Here is a 25708-nt window from a genome sequence, read left to right as displayed (position 1 = left end):
TTTAATCAAATCGATATTTGAATTACTCCCCTAGTTCTAGATGAAAGTTTACAAAAAATATCACTCAAAACAGCTTATACAATGATTGTTTCGACCACTTTTAAATAACATATCCCTTGGTCATATGAACATACTGAAATTATCCGACAAATCAAAGCTCAGGTTTTATAAATCCCTTTTCTACACCTTGTCGATCCAAATGCTTCTAAAGTAGTCAAAACTGTTTGATATTGAATGCAAAGAAATGTTACAAAGAGGGGGGTGAATATGTTTCTTGAATTACGTTTGGCTTTTAAATTGTTTGGATTATTGGTGAACAAAGCAGTTTAAAATTATAGAAATATAATGCTTGACAGTAAAACACACAAGACAAAATATCAAAAAATTGCTTAATTGTATTAATTAAGTTTGCCTTGCTATAAATATGTGTTCTTGAAAATATAGAACTTAGCTTCTATCTTGAGAGAATATAAGATTTTCTGGATCTGTTTGTTACTTCTAAAATAAAGACCCGTGCATGCTTTGTAGACTAACAACATGGGTTACAAAACTTGTACTAAAGTGTATTAAACAAATTTCTAAAAAACCTTGTCTATTTTCTTTTCTGGTGTTAGCAAATCTGTGCGGAATCTTGCAGGTTTGTGGCCATCCTTTGTCCAGTGAATATTGACCCGTGATCTTGTATTCTTCAAGCTGCTTTTGTAGACTTTCCAATTCAGTGAATGAATTATTTGTTGACTGATAATCTTGAATCTTGAACTAGTTTGTATTCTGAATTTGAGATAGTATGTCGAGATCTCATTTTGTTCTATAGAGAAGTGACATATCGATAAGTATAATGACTTATCAATATCTTGAGTTCTCTATAGGTAAATGACTTATCAAGGTCTTTAGTTCTCTACATGCAGAATGACTTGTCGACATCTCCAGTTCTCTATATGGGCTTTTTGACTTGTCGACATCTTGAGTTCTCTACATAAGGAATTTGACTTGTCGATATCTCTGAGATATCTACATGTAGAAATGCCTTATCGATATCTCTGAGATCTCTATATACACATTTTGACTTGTCGATATCTCTGAGATCTCTACATGAGCTATTGACTTATCGATATCTCCAGTTCTCTACATCTTCATTTGATTTGTCGATATCTGATATCTCTACATGTAGAAGTGACTTATCGATATATCTTGGTGTTAGGTATAAATACAACACAGAGGGGGGGGGGGGGTGAATGTGTTTTGGCTTAAATGTTTACCTTTTGATCGACTTTGGCTTTAGCAGTTGGTTGTTATCAATGATTTAGTAGAATAGATGTTAAACATAAATAACAATGCAAATATGTAAAACAAAGATCTTCAAAACTCACTTAATTTTATATTAAAAATCAAGCAGTGTTTTGCTACAAAATCTCTAAGTTCTTGTTTTAGAACTTAGCTCCTTTCTTGAGAGAGAATACAAGATTTTCTATCTAGATTCTTACTTATGACTAGATGACCAGTGTTAACTTTATAACTCAGTTTACTGCTGGTTTACATAGAGGATAATAAACATGCTATTAGCTTTTCTAAACTGTCACTTGTCATTTCTATTTATAGAAAAACAAATCTTCCATTTCTGGCTTAGCATATCTTTAGCATCCCGTGTTTACTTTAATCTCCTCTGTCAGCTAATCTTTGCCATTGATCTTGCACATCTCTCAAGCTGCTTTTTGTAGACTTGTCAATCCAGCTATGTGAATTGTTTGTTGATTTGCAACCTTGGATATTGAACTGTTTTGCAATTCTGTACTTAGAGAAATTTCTTCACTTCGAGATCTCCAATTAAGCTGTAGAGAACTCGACATCTCGATGTGTAATATCCGGGATATATCGTGTAATTATTTTTGCTATTAAATAGTTATTATCTGTGTTCAGTATCAATTCTGTGAATTAATTGTTAAGTGTTATCTGTGTTTTGATATTTAAAAATAATATTAATTGAGTATTTAAATTTTTATATGTCTAAAATAAAATATAGATAATTGTCATATCTTCCTAATCATTTTTATGTTGATTTATGAATTTATAAGAATCATATGAAATTTATAAAATCTTTTTCCGAGTATTTATAATCTATTTTATAAAAACGGGAACCAACCGACGTTATCCGTTGTTACGTTTTTGGAGCCCGAAACTCTTCCGAGAACTCCTTTCTAAACTAATTGTAATATTCCGAGCATATTTGATGTTTCGACTTTTTCGATCCGGCGTACGGTTTGTTCTGCGCGGGTCCCGGCGCAACATTTTCGATACAATATTCGTTTCGGTAAATCAATAAAACTCGTATTTTCGATAAACGGGAGCTTTTTATTAAACTATCCCAATTATCACCTCGTAGTACGTGTAACCAGGCGCTGAGACCAAGACCGCAGTACAAATTGTACTGGTTTGGATAATTATCCCGAAAACCGATACCGTTTGGATCAGTTTTTATAAATAAATGTACCGTTTTATATCCGGAATGATCCAACGGGATACTAATTTTCCGTAATTATAAATAGCCTTTTCCCGTATTTTATTTCGTATCAAAATTATTTACAGATAGTAATTATAAAATTTTCCAGAAAAAAACCCTAATTACATAAACTGTTCTAAGAATCAAACCGCAAAACGAAGGCGTTACTCAATCCAAAGGTTTTGAAGTGTTATACCATATTCTGAGCTTCGTTTTACTGCAGAAATCAAGGGTATTTTTCTATATTTTTATTTATTTTGGAATTAATTTTATTAAAAATATGAATTTTTGTTCAGATGATTGTTTGTATGATTTGATGATTGCATGTTGTAGAGCTTGTTTTCCAGATGATTTTGATATATTATACGTCTGATTTGGAGTTCAATAACATGTTCAAATTTGAGTTTGATTTTCGAATTTTAAAATTAGGGTTTATAACCCGTATGAATGTTCTTAATTGAAATTTGGGGGTTTCTTATTTTGGAATAGATTGATGTTGTGGTATAGTGGGCTGTGTTCTCTGTGAAATTTGCAATCCAGTCGTACAAGTTTCATGAATGAATGAGGTCTGTAGAGAAGGGAGTTGTGATTTTAAAGTTACGTCGAGTTCGCCGGAAACCGACGAACTTCCCGGCCATTTTCCGGCCAACTCAGGGATTGTTAGGATGAATTGATTGCATGGTTGTGTTCCTGGTGTTGTGTAGATGTGATCCGGAGGTGGTGGTGGCCTGAGCATCCTTGGATCGTGTTCTCCAGCGAGACAGGGTGTTTTCCGGCGACCCCCCTGGAAAATTACAGTTTGGTTCCTGAACTTTTGGGGACGATGCAGTTTGGTCCCTGAAGTTTCTAGAGTTTGCAAATTTAGGATTCCTGTTTACAAATTAAAAATCATATTTCCTATTTATTTTTGTTATAAAAATTCATTTTTAATTTCTGAAAATTCCAAAAATTATTATTTTAATTCCGAAAATTATTTTTAATTCAAAAATAAATCTGAATTAATTAGTTAATTAATTTCAGTTAATTTTTAATTGATTAATTGGTCAATTAATTCAAAAATTAATTGATTAATTGATTTAATTAATTATTAATTGATTTTAATTAATTATTTAATTAGATTTAATTATTTAAAAATGATTTAAAAATTCCAAAAAATAGTTTCAAGCTTTAAAATATTATTCTAAATTATTTCCAAGGCTCGATAATTATTATAAAATTGTTTCGAAGCCAGAATTGGCCAACCGAACTCTATTTATTACCCCGAAATTGATCCAACGACCCGTTTTAATTCCGAAAAATATTTTAAAAATCATTTTAAATACCTGAAAGCCTGTTTATGACCCGAGACTTATTTATAAATGATATATCATTGATTATGTGACGTGTTATGTGTTATATGTGACTTGTTGGTTGACTGTCGGTCTGTATATTCGATGTTTACTGGTTTATTGCGTAACTTTCAATCCGATAATCGGATTTGGGTGAAACGAAGGGTAGATAGAAGTATGTGTTGAATAGAATCCTATGAGTTAAATATTGATAGATGCTTATGATATGTGAGCAAAAGAAGCAAGACGTAGGAAAGGGAAACAGGTAGTTGAGGAGTAAGTCGATTGTGATTGGAAGCGAGTGCAGTGTAGTAAGCTAATACCAGGCAAGTGTTCTGAACTTTCTCGAGATATTGTCGTGATTGATATATATGTTTTATATTGCAAGTGCTTTGAAGCACTGAACCCTAACCATGAATCCATCTATTGATCTTGAGCCGTAAACCTGATTCTTTCTAGACCATTGATTGTTGTATACCCAGATATGAACCACAGATATACGATACTACTCCACAAATACATACAAACTAAATACCATACACTGAATCGAGTTACCTACATACTCAAACCATTGTATTTTATGCTTTGAAAGACCAAATCCTTGAAACCCTGAAACATTGATTCATTGTTATCCAATTATTTCATTACCTAGCATCCAAACTTTGAAAATGCTCTTTTGCTCCTTATGCAGATTAAAACCATTTCATTATGGAACGTCAAATGTTGTTAATGATTCTGGTTATTGTTTATTATTGCTTATTCTATTATTATGTTAGAATTGGATTGTTTTTATAAAATTGTGGACCAGATTTGTGGTCAGACCATATAATGGTCAAGTTAGGCCAATGTGTGCCTTGGATCCAGTAGTTAGAGCAGTGTTGTGTGCTTTGCTCGGGGTTAGTGCGTGACTGATCAGCAGCCTAACCTTGGTTTTTAAGATGAAAATATAATATCCAATTCTAAATCGTAATCCATTGTTCACTTAATATCATAACCATGTTCACCTGATGATCATTATTCTCAGTTTTGTCATTGTGACTTGCTGAGCTAGTTAGCTCATTTGTGCGATATTGTTTATGTTCTTTTCCAGTTAAGAAGGAACGGGTGTGTACCGAGGATCCTCAGTCCAGCGCGAGAGCTAGGGGTTCAGGTTGATTGAACTGATCTAGTAGGCTTCTTTTGGGATAATTTGAGTTTGCAAAAGTTTGTAATAATGTTTAGTACTCAGTTTTGAGTTGGAATATTTGGGATTTGAACGTTTTGTATATAATAGAGTGTTTGGCTTGTGTGCATACTTTAACCTGTTGCGGTCCGTGGTGGTTGGTAAGTAGGGTCACTGCATATTATTATTATCTTTATTATTGTTATAAGCAGGTTTTAAATAAGGTGTGTGTGTGGACCCCAAACTTCTGACCCGGGTTTGGAGGGCGCCACAGGTTTGGTATCAGAGCTACAGGTTATAAGTCACTGACACAAGCCTAGGTTAACGGGAATGGGTAGAGGGTTAGGATTAGAAGTAAGGAATAGAAAGATAGAACGTCGAGAGGTTGAGTGTTTTGGTATAACAGGTATTAGTATAATTCGCATTATGGTTCAAGATTCTTATATCGCGATATGATTTCAGATAGCAGCGATGATCGACTCTTTCATTCCCATATCAGTTGATCACTCAGAGCCTTCAGTTGGAGTGCCGTCTTCGGATCCACATCCTGTTGTTCCACCAGTGTTGGCTATACTACCTCCACCTGTGTTGCAGCCCGTACCATTGCAGGCTATTCCACCTTCAGGTATGAGGCCACTTTTCAGAGGACCCCCACATGCTGATTCAGGCTTTACTAGTCATTCAGTTACAGGAGTACCTTTTCAGTTCTCTTCCTATCCTGTCCCATATCATCAATTTGAGGCTTGCCTTATGGAGCAGCGATTCCTATAGGGTCAGATCCAGGAGTTATTGCATATCATGCGTACCAGAGAGGTTGGGAGTGGTGAGAGGTGACATAGAGAGAGACTCCAGGCGTTTTGGAGAGCAGCTGCTGTGAGGATTGCTGAGGCTACACATGAGGACATCACTCCTGATTTCCTAGTGGAGTGGGCTAAGTGGGTTCTAGAAGAGCTTGAGGAGATTGAAGGTCCAGACTTGCCATGAGTCAGAGATCCAGAAATAGAGATACTGAGCAGTATTGTAATGGTTGTGTAGTATGTGCAGTAGTGTGTAGTGTATATCGGTAGACTTTTGAGTTGTATTTATAGACTAGCTATGCTGACTAGTGAGTAGGTTGTTATACCCTTTTGCTTTTACTTCCGAAGCGTCTTTACGCTTGTACTACCTAAAACTTTTGATCTATATATATCAATACCTTTTTCCTTTCCAGCACTGTCATTTACTTTATTGCACCTGTTTTACTTTACCTTATTTATTGCACCAGTTATACCCCTGTGATACCATGTACCCTGTTTTTCATAACTGTTTATATTCTGTAAAGAAGTATGCAACTTACTTAGTTATAACTATTTTCAAAAAGAAGATATTTTTGTTTTACAAAACTTTTCATTTCTATAAAGAATTTGGTTTAAAAGCTAAATAAGTTGTTTGATTCTTTACATAAAAATGCCTCCTAGAAGAAATACCCGCACCAACACCCAGAATGAAGAAACCAACAACAATAACAACCAAGATGATACAAATCCAAATGTGAACCCAGGACCCATGGACCCAGCAATAGCCCAGATTCTTCAAATATTGGCCCAACAAACAGTTCACCTGGCACAACAACAACAAAGACAGACCAATCCTCAGGTAACTTTCAAAACTTTTCAGGCAATAAACCCACCAGAATTCAAGGGGCCCCTAGAGCCGATTGAAGCAAATGTTTGGTTAAAGGAAATAGAGAAGGCATTTGCCTTAGTGAAAGTAAAGGAAGAACAGAAGGTTGGGTTTGCAAGTTACTATCTGAAGAACGAGGCCACCTATTGGTGGGAGATTGTGAAGACATTGGAAGGTACAGATGTTATTACTTGGGAGAGGTTTAAGGAATTGTTTTTAGAAAAGTATTTTCCTCAGTTTGTCCAACATCAAATGGAGCTGAAGTTTTTAGAATTAAAGCAAGGGAACATGTCGGTAACAGATTATGAGGGTAAGTTTGAGGAATTGTCAAGGTATGTGTTGTCATATGTGGATACTGACAGGAAGAAGGCTAAAAGATTCCAGCAAGGTTTGAAACCATAGATCAGAGGGAAGGTAGCCATTTTTGAATTGGATACCTATGCAGGAGTGGTACAGAAGGCTATGATCGCAGAGACAGAAAGTGAGATGTTCCAGAAGGAAAAGGAAAGCAAGAAAAGGAAATTTAAAGAGAATGAGGGCCAGTCACAACCAGGGAAGTTTCCAAATTTTAAGAAGGGCAAGTTTCAGCCAGGGAGGAATTTTAATTTCAGGAGACAAATTGTAAGCGACGGAGGCCAGGGCAACCGTCCAGTTAATGTGAATCAGCCGAATCAATTGAGATTAACTTTTCCAGATTGTCAAGTATGTGGGAAGAAGCATGGGGGAGTTTGTAATAAGTTGAATGTAGTTTGTTTCAAGTGCAACCAGAAAGGGCACTATTCAAGGGAGTGCCGAAATCAGCCAGCAAGAGAACCAACAAATAAGGATCAGCCTATCCGGAATCCAGCAGTGAAGGTTCCAGCCATTGGATTTACGTGCTTTAAATGTGGGAAACCAGGACATATAGCCAGAGATTGCAAGACACCAGCCCCAGTCAGTAATGCATTGAGGATTATGGGATCTACCCCAGTAGTGAATGAGACTTCAAGGGCTAGAGTTTTTGACATGTCTGTGAAGGATGTTATCCAGGATACGGATGTCGTGGAAGGTACGCTTAATGTGAATTCTTTATGTGCCAAAGTATTAATAGATTTGGGAGCAACTCGATCATTTGTTTCACAAAATTTTGTCAGTAAGTTAAATTGTCCAGTTGAGTATTTAGATGAAATAATGACTGTGAAATTGGCAAATCAAGAACGAATATCTGTTAATCAAGTTTGTGGGAGTTGTGAGATTGAGATTTCTGGTAGTAAATTTTGTGTAAATTTGATACCATTTAAGTTAGGGGAGTTTGACATTATATTAGGGATGGATTGGTTATTTAAGCACGATGCCCAGATAGATTGTCGAAATAAGAAGGTAATGGTAAAGACGCTAGATGAAAGAATAGTAACGTTCAAGGGTCAGAAGCAAGTAAAGAAGTTCTTAACAATGATTCAAGCCAAGAAGTTATTACAGCAAGGATGCGAGCATTTCGTAGCATATGTGATCGACAGAAGTCAGGAGCCAGCAAAACTTGAAGATATTCCAGTAGTGAATGAATTTCCAGACGTGTTTCCCGATGAGTTACCAGGACTTCCTCCAGATAGAGAAATTGAATTTGCAATCGACTTAGCACCTGGAACAGAACCAGTATCCAAGGCCCCGTACAGAATGGCGCCTGTTGAGATGAAAGAGCTAGCGAAGCAATTGCAGGAGTTGTTAGAGAAAGGAGTAATCAGACCCAGCCTATCCCCATGGGGAGCCCCGGTATTATTTGTCAAGAAGAAAGATGGAAGCATGAGACTGTGCATCGACTATAGAGAACTCAATAAGCTTACAATCAAGAACAAGTATCCATTATCTAGGATTGACGATTTGTTTGACCAATTGAAGGGAGCCAAGTACTTCTCCAAAATTGATTTAAGATCAGGATATCATCAACTGAAGATCAAGCCAGAAGATATACCAAAGACAGCTTTCAGAACGAGGTATGGACATTATGAATTTCTAGTAATGTCTTTTGGATTGACTAATGCCCCGGCAGCGTTTATGGATTTAATGAACAGAATTTTCAAGGAGTATTTGGAAAAGTTCGTTATTGTGTTTATAGATGATATTTTAATTTATTCAAAGACGGAAGAGGATCATGCGGAACATTTAAGGACAGCTTTGGAGATTTTAAGGAAAAAGAAGTTATATGCTAAATTCTCGAAGTGTGAGTTTTGGTTACAGGAGGTTCAGTTCTTAGGACACATAGTCAGTAACGAAGGGATCAAAGTGGACCCGGAAAAGATCGAAGCAATTACGAATTGGGAGAGACCGAGATCACCCACCGACGTAAGAAGTTTCTTGGGATTGGCGGGATATTATCGTCGATTCGTCCAGAATTTCTCAAGGATTGCAACACCACTGACAAAGCTTACATGAAAGAATGAAAAGTTTATATAGAACGACAAGTGCGTAGGAAGTTTTCAGGAATTGAAGCAAAGATTATTCACGACACCTGTTTTGTCACTTCCAGACGATCAAGGGAATTTCGTAATTTATAGCGATGCTTCTCACAAAGGACTAGGATGTGTTTTAATGCAGCATGAAAAGGTGATTGCGTATGCGTCAAGGAAATTGAAACCACACGAACAAAAGTATCCTACTCATGATTTGGAACTAGCAGCCATAGTTTTCGCTTTGATGATTTGGAGACATTATCTATATGGAGAAAAGTGCGAGATTTTCACGGATCACAAAAGCTTAAAGTACATATTCACACAGAAGAAACTTAATATGAGGCAAAGGAGATGGTTAGAATTGATCAAGGATTACGACTGCTCGATTAATTATCATCCCGGTAAAGCGAACGTTGTAGCAGACGCGTTAAGTCAGAAGGAAAGGTTAAATGAGTTATCAGTACCTGAAGAGATATATAAGGAATTTCAGAAATTGGAATTGGAAATTAGAGTTTGCAAGCCTGAGGAAGCGAAAGTGTACAGTATGACTTTCCAACCGGAGTTATTGGAGAAAATAAAGAAATGTTAGGAAGATGTAATGGATCAAGATCTAAATCGTTTGGTAGGTGAAGAATTATGCACGCAAAAGGATGATCAAGGTATTCTGAGGTTTTCATCTAGAATTTGGATTCCACCGGTGACGGAGTTAAAGAATGAAATTTTATAAGAGGCACATAGTTCAAGATATTCCATCCACCCAGGGAGTACCAAAATATACAGGGATTTAAAGGAGAATTATTGGTGGCCAGATATGAAGAGGGAAATTGTGGAATGGGTTAGCAAATGTTATACCTGTCAAAGAGTTAAAGCAGAATATCAGAGACTAAGTGGATTGTTACAGCCATTGGAGATTCCAGAGTGGAAGTGGGAACATATTACCATGGATTTCATAGTTGGATTACCAAGGACAAGGGCTAACCATGATGCCATTTGGGTTATAGTGGATAGACTTACCAAGTCAGCTCATTTTCTGCCTATAAATGAAAGATTTTCGCTCGACAAGTTAGTCCATATGTACCTGAAGGAAATCGTAGTTCGTCATGGAGTTCCAGTGTCTATTTTATCTGATCGAGATCCAAGGTTTAATTCAAGATTTTAGAATAGTTTTCAAGAATGTTTGGGAACAAGACTGAATATGAGTACGGCCTATCACCCCTAGACGGATGGCCAAAGTGAAAGAACGATCCAGACAATCGAGGACATGTTGCGTGTTTGCGCTATTGATTTTAAAGGAAGTTGGGACGAGCATTTACCTCTGGTAGAGTTTGCTTATAACAACAGTTATCATGCCAGTATTGCGATGCCACCCTATGAAGCCCTTTATGGACGTAAATGTAGATCTCCAGTACATTTGGACGAAGTAGGAGAACACAAAATACTTGGACCTGAATTGGTGTAGCAGACAAAAGAAGTTGTTGAAGTAATCCAGAAAAGATTAATTGCAGCACAAGACCGTCAAAGGAAATATGCAGACCAGTCAAAGAAAGACATGGAATTTGAAGAAGGAAACTTGGTACTACTGAAAGTATCATCATGGAAAGGACTAACGAGATTTGGAAAGAAAGGAAAGCTAAGCCCAAGATATGTCGGACCTTTTGAGATTCTAAAGCGCATTGGCAAAGTAGCTTACGAGTTGGCGTTACCTCCACACATGGAGCACATTCACAATGTTTTTCACGTATCAATGCTTAAGAAGTATAATCCAGACTCCAGGCATGTAATAGAATATGAGCCAATAGAGCTTCAGGCATATTTGTCATATGTAGAGAGCTTGATAGAAATTCTAGAGGAAAGAGAGAAAGTATTAAGGAATAAAGTGGTAAAGCTAGTAAGAGTATTGTGGAGAAACCCAAAGGTTGAAGAGTCAGCCTGGGAGTTAGAAAGTGATATGAGAGAAAAGTATCCTCATTTGTTTTCTTAAGAGATTCTGAGGACAGAATCCTTTTAAGGGGGGAAGGATGTAATATCCGGGATATATCGTGTAATTATTTTTGCTATTAAATAGTTATTATCTGTGTTCAGTATCTATTCTGTGAATTAATTGTTAAGTGTTATCTGTGTTTGGATATTTAAAAATAATATTAATTGAGTATTTCAATTTTTATATGTCTAAAATAAAATATAGATAATTGTCATATCTTCCTAATCATTTTTATGTTGATTTATGAATTTATAAGAATCATATGAAATTTATAAAATCTTTTTCTGAGTATTTAAAATCTATTTTATAAAAACGGGAACCAACCGATGTTATCCGTTGTTACGTTTTTGGAACCCGAAACTCTTCCGAGAACTCCTTCCTAACCGAATTGTAATATTCCGAGCATATTCCATGTTTTGACTTTTTCGATCCGGCGTACGGTTTGTTCTGCACGGCTTCCGGCGCAATATTTTCGATACAATATTCGTTTCGGTAAATCAATAAAACTCGTATTTTCGATAAACGGGAGCTTTTTATTAAACTATCCCAATTATCACCTCGTAGTATGTGTAACCAGGCGCTGAGACCCAGACCGCAGTACAAATTGTACTGGTTTGGATAATTATCCCGAAAACTGATACCGTTTGGATCAGTTTTTATAAATAAACGTACCGTTTTATATCCGGAATGATCCAACAGGATACTAATTTTCCGTAATTATAAATAGCCTTTTCCCGTGTTTTATTTCGTATCAAAATCATTTGCAGATAGTAATCATAAAATTTTCCAGAGAAAAACCCTAATTACATAAACTGTTCTAAGAATCAAACCGCAAAATGAAGGCGTTACCGATCTCTATTTTCAAAGCTTGAGTACTCAATCCAAAGGTTTTGAAGTGTTATACCATATTTTGAGCTTCGTTTTATTGCAGAAATCAAGGGTATTTTTCTATATTTTTATTTATTTTCGAATTAATTTTATTAAAAATATGAATTTTTGTTCGGATTATTGTTTGTATGATTTGATGATTGCATGTTGTAGAGCTTGTTTTCCTGATGATTTTGATATATTATACGTCTGATTTTGAGTTCAATAACATGTTCAAATTTGAGTTTGATTTTCGAATTTTAAAATTAGGGTTTATAACCCGTATGAATGTTCTTAATTGAAATTTGGGGGTTTCTTATTTTGGAATAGATTGATGTTGTGGTATAGTGGGTTGTGTTCTCTGTGAAATTTGCAATCCAGTCGTACAAGTTTCATGAATCAACGAGGTCTGTAGAGAAGGGAGTTGTGATTTTAAAGTTACGTCGAGTTCGCCGGAAACCGACGAACTTCCTGGCCATTTTCCGGCCAACTCAGGGATTGTTAGGATGAATTGATTGCATGGTTGTGTTCCTGGTGTTGTGTAGATGTGATCTGGAGGTGGTGGTGGCCTGAGCATCCCTGGATCGTGTTCTCCGGCGAGACAGGGTGTTTTCCGGCGACCCTCCCTGGAAAATTACAGTTTGGTACCTGAACTTTTGGGGATGATGCAGTTTGGTCCCTGAAGTTTCTAGAGTTTGCAAATTTAGGATTCCTGTTTACAAATTATTTAAAAATCATATTTCCTATTTATTTTTATTATAAAAATTCATTTTTAATTTCTGAAAATTCCAAAAATTATTATTTTAATTCCGAAAATTATTTTTAATTCAAAAATAAATCTGAATTAATTAGTTAATTAATTTCAGTTAATTTTTAATTGATTAATTGGTCAATTAATTTGAAAATTAATTGATTAATTGATTTAATTAATTATTAATTGATTTTAATTAATTATTTAAATAGATTTAATTATTTAAAAATGATTTAAAAATTCCGAAAAATAGTTTCGAGCTTTAAAATATTATTCTAAATTATTTCCAAGGCTCGATAATTATTATAAAATTGTTTCGGAGCCAGAATTCACCAACCGAACTTTGTTTATTACCCCGAAATGGATCCAACGACCCGTTTTAATTCCGAAAAATGTTTTAAAAATCATTTTAAATACCTGAAAGCCTATTTATGACCCGAGACTTATTTATAAATGATATATCATTGATTATGTGACGTGTTATATGTGACTTGTTGGTTGACTGTCGGTCTGTATATTCGATGTTAATTGGTTTATTGCGTAACTTTCAATCCGATAATCGGATTTGGGTGAAACGAAGGGTAGATAGAAGTATGTGTTGAATAGAATCCTACGAGTTAAATATTGATAGATGCTTATGATATATGAGCAGAAGAAGCAATACATAGGAAAGGGAAACAGGTAGTTGAGGAGTAAGTCGATTGTGATTGGAAGCGAGTGCAGTGTAGTAAGCTAATACCAGGCAAGTGTTCTGAACTTTCTCGAGATATTGTCGTGATTGATATTCCTGTTTTATATTGCAAGTGCTTTGAAGCACTGAACCCTAACCATGAATCCAGCTATTGATCTTGAGCCGTAAACCTGATTCTTTCTAGACCATTGATTGTTGTATACCCAGATATGAACCACAGATATACGATACTACTCCACAAATACATACAAACTAAATACCATACACTGAATCGAGTTACCTACATACTCAAACCACTGTATTTTATGCTTTGAAAGACCAAATCCTTGAAACCCTGAAACATTGATTCATTGTTATCCAATTCTTTTATTACCTAGCATCCAAACTTTGAAAATGCTCTCTTGCTCCTTATGCAGATTAAAACCATTTCATTATGGAACGTCAGATATTGTTAATGATTCTGGTTATTGTTTATTATTGCTTATTCTATTATTATGTTAGAATTGGATTGTTTTTATAAAATTGTGGACCAGATTCATGGTCAGACCATATAATGGTCAAGTTAGGCCAATGTGTGCCTTGGATCCAGTAGTTAGAGCAGTGTTGTGTGCTTTGCTCGGGGTTAGTGCGTGACTGATCAGCAGCCTAACCTTGATTTTTAACATGAAAATATAATATCCAATTCTAAATCATAATCCATTGTTCACTTAATATCATAACCATGTTCACCTGATGATCATTATTTTCAGTTTTGTCATTGTGACTTACTGAGCTAGTTAGCTCATTTGTGCGATATTGTTTCTGTTCTTTTCCAGTTAAGAAGGAACCGGTTGGTACCGAGGATCCCCAGTCCAGCGCGAGAGCTAGGGGTTTAGGTTGATTGAGCTGATCTAGTAGGCTTCTTTTGGGATAATTTGAGTTTGCAAAAGTTTGTAATAATGTTTAGTACTCAGTTTTGAGTTGGAATATTTAGGATTTGTACGTTTTGTAATATAATAGAGTGTTTGGCTTGTGTGCATACTTTAACCTGTTGCGATTCGTGGTGGTTGGTAAGTAGGGTCACTGCATATTATTATTATCTTTATTATTGTTATAAGCAGGTTTTAAATAAGGTGTGTGTGTGGACCCCAAACTTCTGACCCGGGTTTGGAGGGCGCCACACGATAGGCATGTTGGCTTGTCGATATCTCTGAAACTTCATTGTTGACTTGACGTATCGACAACTCTGAGTTCTCTATTGAATTTTGGTTTATCGATAACTCAGAGTTCTCTAATGGACTTTGGCTTATCGATAACTCAGAGTTCTCTAATGAATGTATACTTGTCGATATCTCTGAGTTCTCGAATGGGTATCTGACTTATCGATATCTCCAATAGCATTTCCTGAGTTCTCGATAGACAATTCCTGAGTTCTCGATAGGCAATTCCTGAGTTCTCGATAGACAATTCCTGAGTTCTCGATAGGTCTTTCTGAGTTCTCGAATGACTTCTCCATAACACTAATTCTGTGACTTCTAGAGATCTTGACTTAGAATGTTTTTCACCAAACAGAATTATTCAACTTCAAGCTTCTTCATAATTCTTCTGAGGCATGACCTTCTTGATCTTCTTCCAGATAGAATTCTTAGGCTTGACACTGTTTAGGGAAAAATGCTCCAGTCTGCTCCATTTACATTTTACAGACATTAAGTGTTACTAGTATAAATTATAGATTAAGGTTATAGTACAACTAATCTTAGGGTTGGCCCCAAGCTTAACTGATTGCTAATGACATTGTCAGCATCAGTAATCTTTAACTTTATCATGTTAATGATATTGTTAGCTCCAGTAATCTTTGACATCAGATCATTGAAGATTAATGACATTGTTAGCTCTAGTAATCTTTGACATCATCTATTATATATTACAATCTCCCCCAACTTGTTCATTATGAAATTATGCACAAGTTCTGATTGATGATGTCAAAACTTTAACTAAATACAGAAACCAAAACCAATCTTCCCATCAGGTCTTCTTTTGTTGAGTTGCATTTAGATTTGTTCAACATCCATTAGCTGTTTTGGCGTTTAGATATATATTCTCCCCCTTTTTGACATTATCTCCAGGAAGAAAGATCCAGCTAAATGCACATTGTTCAAGCTGCTGTCATTGTCCATTTGGAACACTATCTGCAGCTTCAAGCTTCATTGAGATTCATGGTAATGAGTTTATCAAAAAGAATAGAAGTTTCACTTAGATCTGCAGAAAAAGTATGTCAATGATAAAAGTCCTAAGCTCTCTATTCTTTTGAATAAGTAGTCTCACCAATTCTCATTGCACTAGTCTCATGACTTTTGAGAGTCAGAGTTCCCTCACAAGGATTACTAAATCCATACACTCATCTACCTCTCCTTTTTCCAGGAAGGATCCTGCCTCTCTTATTCTTTATTTTTCACTCAATCTTTTCTCTTATCCTCACATGAAAAGCTCAAATGTTGTTTGACCTACTTAAATAAGAGGTGGCTGAGAAGAGTTAATCTGTGATCATATGATTAGAGGAAGACCAAATAGGGCTAATCATACTCAATTCACCAGAAAAATAAGTGCATAAGCATCTATGACTGGGGTCACAGTTTGACTCACAGATTGCTCTGTGGTTGTGACAGTGTGTTGTCCTCCACTTGTAGTGGGAACCTCCAATTGAATTGGAGGGGATTTGACTGGGTTACTGCCATGTGCACCAGCCTCAAACCCTTGTGTGTCTTGCAACACACTGGCACTTGAATGTGCTAAGATTGCCCATCTTATGACATTGTCATAGGCAATTGTTCTTCTAGCTTTGACTGCTAAGACAGCTTCTGCTAGAGTTATGAGGGGAGTTGTTCCTTCTTGAGGAACCTCCAATTGAATTGGAGAAGATTTAGATAGCTCCCCCTCAGGAGTACTACCCTCAAACCTTTCAGTCTATGAAGACTGTTTTGCACATGAAGGTGCATAAGGAATACTCATGAAATATTTAGTAAACTGATAAATTTTCATGTTTGGTGGATTCTTTTCTTAAACAACAGAACAATCTGAAGAACATCATGAAATTGTTGTCCTTTTATAAAATAGGTAGCTTTTGAGAGTCACCTGAGTGGGATTGTGTGTGAGTTTGTGTTTGTGTTGGTGTGCCTGGGTAAACCGCAGTTTGGTTTTGAAATGTTTTAGCTGCAGTTTTAGCACTAATACCTGTGAATTGATTATTTGAATTCCCTGTTGATGTCTTGTATTAGACCTGTAATGCATTGAACAAATGTATCTTTTTGGAGTTTCATTAGACAAATACATTGTAAGATATTTTAGTTGCAAGCATTATTGCAGAGAAGACAAAATTTAATATAGATATAAGCACATAGTAATTATTATACAAACAAGAGATTGCAAGATAAGAATCAAAACTTTCATTAAAAATGGAAACATAGTACATTAAGACATAAATTTAAAAAGTAAATCGTTGAATTTTATGATGAGGCTATAAAAAATGTGAGATCACTAACATGAATTATCAGCAGTGAGAGGCTGGAATCAATCAACATCCTCTATACTTTCCGGGATTGGGCATGCGACGTTGACACATGCTATACGATATTTGTACAACATCAAAAGTCTAAGGTTAGCGTTATCTCCCTTCTCTGCTTCTCTTTTTAGCTCCATATGGGTTCTCTCTTTCCATACCCATACGTGTTGTGCTTTATCTTTATCCTTGAATTTCTCAAGAAGTATCTGAACGTCTGGATCATAGGGATAAGGAATATCAGCAGAATCCTAACTACTCTAATTCAGACTCCTTCTTTTCGGCCTCCAACCTCCTTGCCCTGCGCTGGTAAGCTCTGGACATGGAGTGTGCAAGAGAGATGATCCTCTCCTGCAACTCCAAAGCAGCAAGGCGTTGCTGCTCAGCCACCCTGGCTCGTCTCTCCTGCTCGAAAGAGACTTCCATCTCAAAGAAAAGAATGTTGATTTGATCATTCCACGAGAGTTCGTAAAAGACCTCAAGTGGAATATCAAAGGGGCTGTAAACAACCCCTTGAGACGGACACGAAGTCCGATAGGATCAAAATAAACTAGGTCATCATCCAAATGATGGACCGGTTGGTAAACTCCATGAATAAGTCTGTAAAAGACTGGGGCATCCATTTGAGTGAGAGAGAGAGAGAGAGATGAACAGGAGGTGAGTTTGAAAGTAGATGTTTGTTGAGAATAGGAGAGTAGTGATAAATGATAAAGAGTGAAGCGTTTTAATTTATAGAGGGAGTAAAGATAGAAACCAAGAGACTCTTGAGTTGCCCGGATAATAAGAGTAATAATCATATAAGCATACTTGACAACTAGAAATGACTAGTTACTATTCCCCATGCAAGTACTCAAGAATATTAGTTTACTTTAAAGAGTGACTATTCCCAATGCAAATAAGCACGTACTCCCTACACAAAAAGTAACTCATCCTATCAGCAATCAGTCAAATAAATTTACCACTATCAGCATACTCAAAACCACACAAATAATGTACTAGTCTACTAACATTGGACTAACTTATTTTCACGTAAACAACAAATCATATAAGCATGTAAATGTGTCAATAAGTCAGAGAAATTAGAGACAAGGTATGTCAAAAGTATTTTTATGAACAGAATTTATGAATTAAATTTGTTCAGTTTTTCATACTTTTTACTTTTTTTGATCTGTCATTTATTAAGTTCATATACTGAAGATATGAAGTAATAAATATTCAGTTTACTTAGAATTTTGAAAAATTCCAAGTTCAAATTTATCGAGAAGTCTGGGTATTTATAGAAAAAGTAAAATACTTATCGAGAAGTCAAATAAACGTTTGATATTAAACTTATTGAGAAGTAATTTTGAATTTGAAAAATGTACATTCGATAAGTCATTTTATTAATTCTTTTCGAGAACTAAGAAATGAGTTATCGAGAACTTTGATAAATGCCCAGTTTGTCCGAAAATGGACTAAAAAGATTCTAATTTATTTGAATTGAATCAAATTGAAATCAGAATAATTTTTCCAAAAGTATTTGTCTAAAATAATTCAATGAATTAAATTATTTTAGTTCTGAGTTATTGATAAGTCTCAAAATATCCTTGTCGAGAACTCTGTGAATTAACACTACTAGAGAACTCTACATGGTCTTATCGATAAGTCATAATAGAGCTTATCGAGAAGTCATTCGAGAAGTCTGTAAATAGACTTATCGAGGACTCACTCGAGAACTCTAGAATGACTTGTCGATAAGTCATTTTGACTTGTCGAGAACTCAGTTCTCTATACCTTTGAGTACTGTTATTCTGCCTTGTGTTAATTTTACACATTTAAGATGTAAATTAACAACTAAGCATTTTACTTAGAATTTTGAAATATTCTAAATTAATTTTTGAATTTTTAAGAAAAATAAATATACAGAGATTCTGAAATATTTATAATTCATATTTCAGTTAATTTCCAATTAAATCAAACTAGGTTGATTTATTAGAAATTAATCTGCTGCAACACATTAGCCGAGTTCTTGCCTTAGGATGAAGAATTGAGCATTCCAATTTCACTCACAAGTCTAGTGAAGGTTGCTTCATCCAAAGGTTTAGTAAAAATGTCAGCTAATTGTTTCTCTGTTGGAACAAAAATGAGCTCAATGGTACCATTTGCAGCATATTCCCTGATAAAATGGTACCTAACATCAATGTGCTTTGTTCTAGAATGATTAACTGGATTAGCTACTATAGATATGGCACTAGTATTGACACACATAATAGGAATTTTGTATAGTACTAGACCATAGTCCATTAGCTGATTTCTAATCCAAAGCACCTGAGCACAACAACTTCCAGCAGCTATATATTCAGCTTCAGCTGTGGAAGTTGACACAGATTGTTATTTCTTACTATACTAGGATACAAGTCTTTGACCAAGAAATTGACAGCTTCCACTAGTACTTTTCCTATCAACCGTGCATCCAGCAAAATCTGCATCTGTGTATCCAACAGCTTCAAAACCAGTTCCCTTAGGATACCATAATCCCAAGTTTGGAGTTCCCTTTAAGTATCTGAAAATCCTTTTTACAGCCATCAAATGTGATTCCTTTGGATTGGCTTGAAATCTGGCACATAGACAAGTAGCAAACATGATATCTGGTCTACTAGCAGTCAAATAAAGCAATGATCCAATCATCCCTCTGTAGCTTGAAATATCCACACTCTTGCCTTTCTTGTCTTCATCCAATTTGGTTGCAGTAGACATTGGTGTAGATGCAGGTGAACTATCCACCATACCAAATTTCTTCAATAAGTCATTCACATATTTGGTTTGGCTGATGAAAATACCATCACTTATTTGACTAACTTGAAGGCCAAGGAAGTAACTCAATTCTCCCATCATGCTCATTTCATACTCACTCTGCATTAGCCTAGAAAATCTTTGACAATCTTTGACAAAGCTTTTCATTTGTAGATCCAAAGATGGTATCATCCACATAGATTTGAACTAGGATCATATCTTCACCATGCTTCTTGTAGAAGAGAGTCTTATCAATAGTACCTCAGGAAAAGCCATGTTTGAGTAGGAATTCTGATAGTGTGACATACCAGGCTCTAGGTGCCTGTTTCAATCCATATAGAGCCTTGAGTAATTTGTAAACAAAGTTTAGAAATTCTGGATCTTCAAAGCCAGGTGGCTGTTGCACATAAACTTCTTCTTCTAGTTCACCATTAAGAAAAGCACTCTTGACATCCATTTGATACATCTTGAAATTTGAGTGTGCAGCAAATGCCAGAAAAATTCTTATTGCTTCTAGTCTTGCAACAGGAGCAAAAGTCTCATCATAGTCAATTCCCTCTTCTTGTGAGTAGCCTTTAGCAACCAGCCTTGCTTTGTTTCTAGTAACAATTCCATTTTCATCCATTTTGTTCCTGTACACCCACTTAGTTCCAATTATGCTTCTGTTCTTTGGTGCAGGGACTAATTTCCAAACTTTGTTTCTCTCAAACTGATTCAGCTCCTCCTGCATAGCACATATCCAATCAGGATCCAATAGGGCTTCTTCAGTTTTCTTGGGCTCTACTTGAGATAGAAAACATGCATGTAGGCAATCATTAGCAGTTGCACTTCTAGTTCTCACACCAGCTAAGGGATCACCAATAATAGCTTCTACTGTATGACTCCTATCCCACTTTCTAGTGTGTGTCTGCTGACTAGTGCCTTCATCATTTTCTTCAGTATTACCATGAATGTCATTTCCATTCTCTTCTTCTCCCCCTGAGTTTGTGCCATCAAATTCTGGTGTCTGAAGAGAGCTTTCATTCCCATGATTTTGTTCAGAGGTCTCTTCATTTGTCACTTGTTGTGCCACAACTTCATCTTCCTTATCCGAATCACTATCAATGGTTAGATTCTCAAATGCAAGGGCTTCAGCATCATTTACATCAAGGCATTCCTAGCCTGGACACTTGTCATCATAAAAAATCACATCTATGCTTTCCATAATTTTCTTTTGATCAATCACATAAACTTTGTAGGCTGTTCTTTCCAATGAATATCCCCGAAAAATTGCTTCAAAAACTTTAGAGTCAAATTTTCCCACATATTTAGAGTTGTCTTTTAGAATATAACACTTGCTTCCAAACACATGTAGATGCTTCACTGTAGGCTTCCTGTTAGACATGATTGAGTAAGGTGATTTGCCATGAGCTTTGTTGATGAGATATCTGTTTTGAGTGTAGCATGCAGTATTAACAGCCTCTTCCCAAAAACTAGTTGGCAACTGAGCATCTTGTAGCAAGGTTCTAGCAGCTTCAACCAATGTTCTATTTTTCCTCTCAACTACTCCATTCTGTTGAGGTGTTCTACCTGCTGAAAATTCTTGAACAATGCCTTTGTTTTTGCAGAATTCACTTAATTATGAGTTTCTGAATTCTGTTCCATTATCACTCCTCAATCTTTTCATACTAACTTGTCCTTCAGCTTGCTTCTCAATTTTCTTGATGTGCTCAATTATAATGTTTGGAGTTTCATCTTTAGAGTACATGAACTCAACCCAAGTGTATCTTGAAAAATTATCAACCATGACAAGGGCATATTTGTTCCTTGAAATGGAGAAGACATTTACTGGCCCAAACAAGTCCATGTGAATAAGTTGCAGAGGTGCACTTATAGAATTCATAGATTTTGACATGTGACTTGATCTTTTCATTTTTCCTTTCTGACAAGCTTCACAAACTTCCAGTTTAGCAAATTCCAGATTGGGCATGTCTCTCACTAGCTCCTTCTTGACTAAGGTGTTGATTGCTTTGAAATTCAAGTGAGATAGCTTCTTATGCCATAATTTGCTTTGCTCTTCTGATGCCTTGGTGTAGAAACAACACACTCCATCCTTATTTATTGAGTCTAAGTCTGCAACAAACAAGCTTCCCTTTCTTACTCCTTTAAGAGCAATTTCACCAGTCTTTTTGCTAATAAAAACACAATCTTCTTTGTTGAAAATAACTTGAAAACCTCTGTCTGCAAATTGACTAACACTTAGAAGATTTACTTCTAATCCAGCAACTAGTGCTACATCTTCAATGATAACATTTCCAGAAACAATATTGCCATATCCCATTGTGAATCCTTTGCTGTTGTCTCCAAAGGTCACCAAGGGGCCAGCCATCTCCTCAAATTGTGATAGCAGGGCCTTATCACCTATCATATGCCTGGAACATCCACTATCAATGATCCATATGACCTTCTTTCCTTTGCCCTACACACAATGAGGATTAAGTGTGTTTAGCTACCCAAGCTGTGTTGGGCACTTTCTTCTTGTTAACTGATTTTACAGAAGTAGAATGAGAATTTTGAGATAAAATGGAATTCATAGACTGCTGAGCATTTTCCCTTTCAGATATGGAAGACTGAGTTGTCTCATCATTTTTCTTTTCCTTGTCCTCATCAGTTATCTCTTGTTTGATGATCAACTCTTCTTCACTGAAGTTCACCTCACATGCCTTGAACAAAGGTGATTCAACTTTCTTCAAAATAATTGGAACATCCTCAGTTTCAGTTGATTTTCCTTTGTCACTAACAGACTTCTTTTTGTTGTTCAAACCCTCATAATCAAGACCAATGGCAATGTTTACACATGGCTTGTTCTTTTTATGATATTGGCCAATCAACTCAGAAGCATTTTTGAAGGATTTCAGTTTCACTTCATTCTTATCCAGCCTTTCTCTCAATACTGCTTCAATTTCAGTTGCACACTTTAATTTGTTCTTTAAGTATGCATTTTCTTGCTTAGCAGTATCAAGCTCAACCAGCAACAATTCAGTCTCTTGTTTTTCACTCTCAAGTTTTTCATTGATCTTTTTCAATCTGTTAACTTCCTCATTTGCAGCAACCATGCTTGTATGAATGTGGAACATTTCTGTGCTCATCTTTTCAACAGTTTCCTTATATTGACTCACATTTAAACCAATTGTGGTAAGATTTGGTACCTGTGATTTAGATGATGAAGAGTCTCCTTGCTCCAAGGCCATGAGTGCATAGTTTCCAACTTCTTCATCCTCATCATTATCTGAATCATCCCAGCTCTTGCCCTCAGCAATATAAGCTCTCCCTTGTTACTTCTTTAGAAGAGCATCATACTTTGCTTCCAATTCAAGATAGGCTTTGTCTTTCCTTGCCTTCTTGGGTTTCCTACATTCTGTAGCAAAATGGCCCAACTCATCACAGTTAAAGTACCTTATGTTTGATCTATCAACAGATCCAGTTTTGTAGCCAGTTTTGTTATCAGGAGTGTACTTCCCTTTTCCTTTCCAGCTGATGTCTTTGTTGAAGGACTGTCCTTTGCTCTTGAAAAATCTTGGTTTCTTCACTCTAATGTTGGAGAATTTTCTAGCCAAGTAAGCCATTGATTTGTCTAGCTCATCAAGCTCATCAAGAGTGTAGAACACATCTTCTCCATTCAATTCCAGTATGACTTGCTCTTTAGTGTCATTGACTCTTTTCTCACTTGTAGAAATTTCTGGAGTTTGGGATCTTTGCTCATCATTAGAGGTCTGGCCATCATTCACAATCAGTGCACTTGAGCCATCCAGTACATATCCTTGACCAGCCCTTAATGATTTCTTTTGAATCATTTCAAGTTCATAAGTTTTCAGAACCCCATAGAGCACTTCTAGTGTGATTCTACTCAAATCCCTTCCTTCTCTGATTATAGAGATCTTTTGTTCCAAATGATCAGGGAGAGTAAGCAAGAACTTCAAATTCACTTCTTCAACATCATAAAATTTATCATGAAGCTGCAAGTCATTTATCAGCTTATTAAACCTTTCAAACACATCATCAATACCCTCCTTTGGTTTAGCCTAAAACCCTCATACTGAGAAATCAATATCCTTCTTTGATTTGACCTAACCTCCTCAATTCCTTCACAAAGTATCTCAATCTTTTCCCAGATCTATTTAGCAGTGTCACAGTTGACAATGTTATTATACATTACATTGTCAAGTGACTCAATTAGTATCAGTTGCAAAGCACTGTCTAGGGAAACTTTCTCTCTTTCAGGTTCAGTATACTCAGAGGGATCCTTGGGAGCATAATGAGCTGGAATAACCATATCTCCATTTGTGGTTTCCTCAACTCTAACCACAGGAGTGAAGGGCCCATTCTTGAGGATACCAATGTAAAGGTGATTGGTCATTCTTATAAACATCAACATTTTTTTTCCATAAAGTGTAGTTGGCCTTATCAAAGGGAGGAATCTTGATACTACTATTTTCAGTGTATTCATTTTTCCAAGATCTAATCTGTTTACTTTCATATTTTACTCTGATACCACTTGTTAGGTATGAATACAACACAGGGGGGGTGAATATGTTTTGGCTTAAATGTTTACCTTTTGGTCGACTTTGGCTTTAGCAGTTGGTTGTTATCAATGATTTAGTAGAATAGATGTTAAACATAAATAACAATGCAAATATGTAAAACAAAGATCTTCAAAACTCACTTAATTTTATATTAAAAATCAAGCAGTGTTTTGCTACAAAATCTCTAAGTTCTTGTTTTAGAACTTAGCTCCTTTCTTGAGAGAGAATACAAGATTTTCTATCTAGATTCTTACTTATGACTAGAGGACTAGTGTTAACTTTATAACTAAGTTAACTGCTGGTTTACACAGAGGATAATAAACATGCTATTAGCTTTTCTAAACTGCCACTTGTCATTTCTATTTATAGAAAAGCAAATCTTCCATTTCTGGCTTAGCATATCTTTAGTATCCCGTGTTTACTTTAATCTCCTCTTTCAGCTAATCTTTTCCATTGATCTTGCACATCTCTCAAGCTGCTTTTTGTAGACCTATCAATCCAGCTATGTGAATTGTTTGTTGATTTGCAACCTTGGATATTGAACTGTTCTGTAATTCTGTACTTAGAGAAATTTCTTCACTTGAGATCTCCAATTAAGCTGTAGAGAACTCGACATCTCGATAGGCATGTTGGCTTGTCGATATCTCTGAAACCTCATTGTTGACTTGACTTATCGACAACTCTGAGTTCTCTGGTGAATTTTGGTTTATCGATAACTCAGAGTTCTCTAATGGACTTTGACTTATCGATAACTCAGAGTTCTCTAATGAATGTATACTTGTCGATATCTCTGAGTTCTCGAATGGGTATCTGACTTATCGATATCTCCAATAGCATTTCCTGAGTTCTCAATAGACAATTCATGAGTTCTCGATAGGCAATTCCTGAGTTCTCGATAGACAATTCCTAAGTTCTCGATAGGTCTTTCTGAGATCTCGAATGACTTCTCTATAACACTAATTCTGTGACTTGTAGAGATCTTGACTTAGAATGTTTTTCACCAAACAGAATTATTCAACTCCAAGCTTCTTCATAATTTTTCTGAGGCATGACCTTCTTGATCTTCTTCCAGATAGAATTCTTAGGCTTGACACTGTTTAGGGAAAAATGCTCCAGTCTGCTCCATTTACATTTTACAGACATTAAGTGTTACAAGTATAAATTACAGATTAAGGTTACAGTACAACTTAATCTTAGGGTTGGCCCCAAGCTTAACTGATTGTTAATGACATTGTCAGCATCAGTAATCCTTGACATCATCATATAAATGACATTGTTAGCTCCAGTAATCTTTGACATCAGATCATTGAAGATTAATGACATTGTTAGCTCCAGTAATCTTTGACATCTTCTATTATATATTACACTTGGGACTTTCCTACAAGTCATTTTGGACTTCTCGAATGACTTCTCGATATACCTTGATCCGTGACTTGTTGATATCTTGACTTAGAATATTTTTCATAGAATAACA

The sequence above is a fragment of the Apium graveolens genome, chromosome 9, assembly GCF_009905375.1.
Source record: "Apium graveolens cultivar Ventura chromosome 9, ASM990537v1, whole genome shotgun sequence".
NCBI classification, from domain to species: Eukaryota; Viridiplantae; Streptophyta; class Magnoliopsida; order Apiales; family Apiaceae; genus Apium; species Apium graveolens.
Note: the sequence above shows the minus strand (reverse complement) of the source record.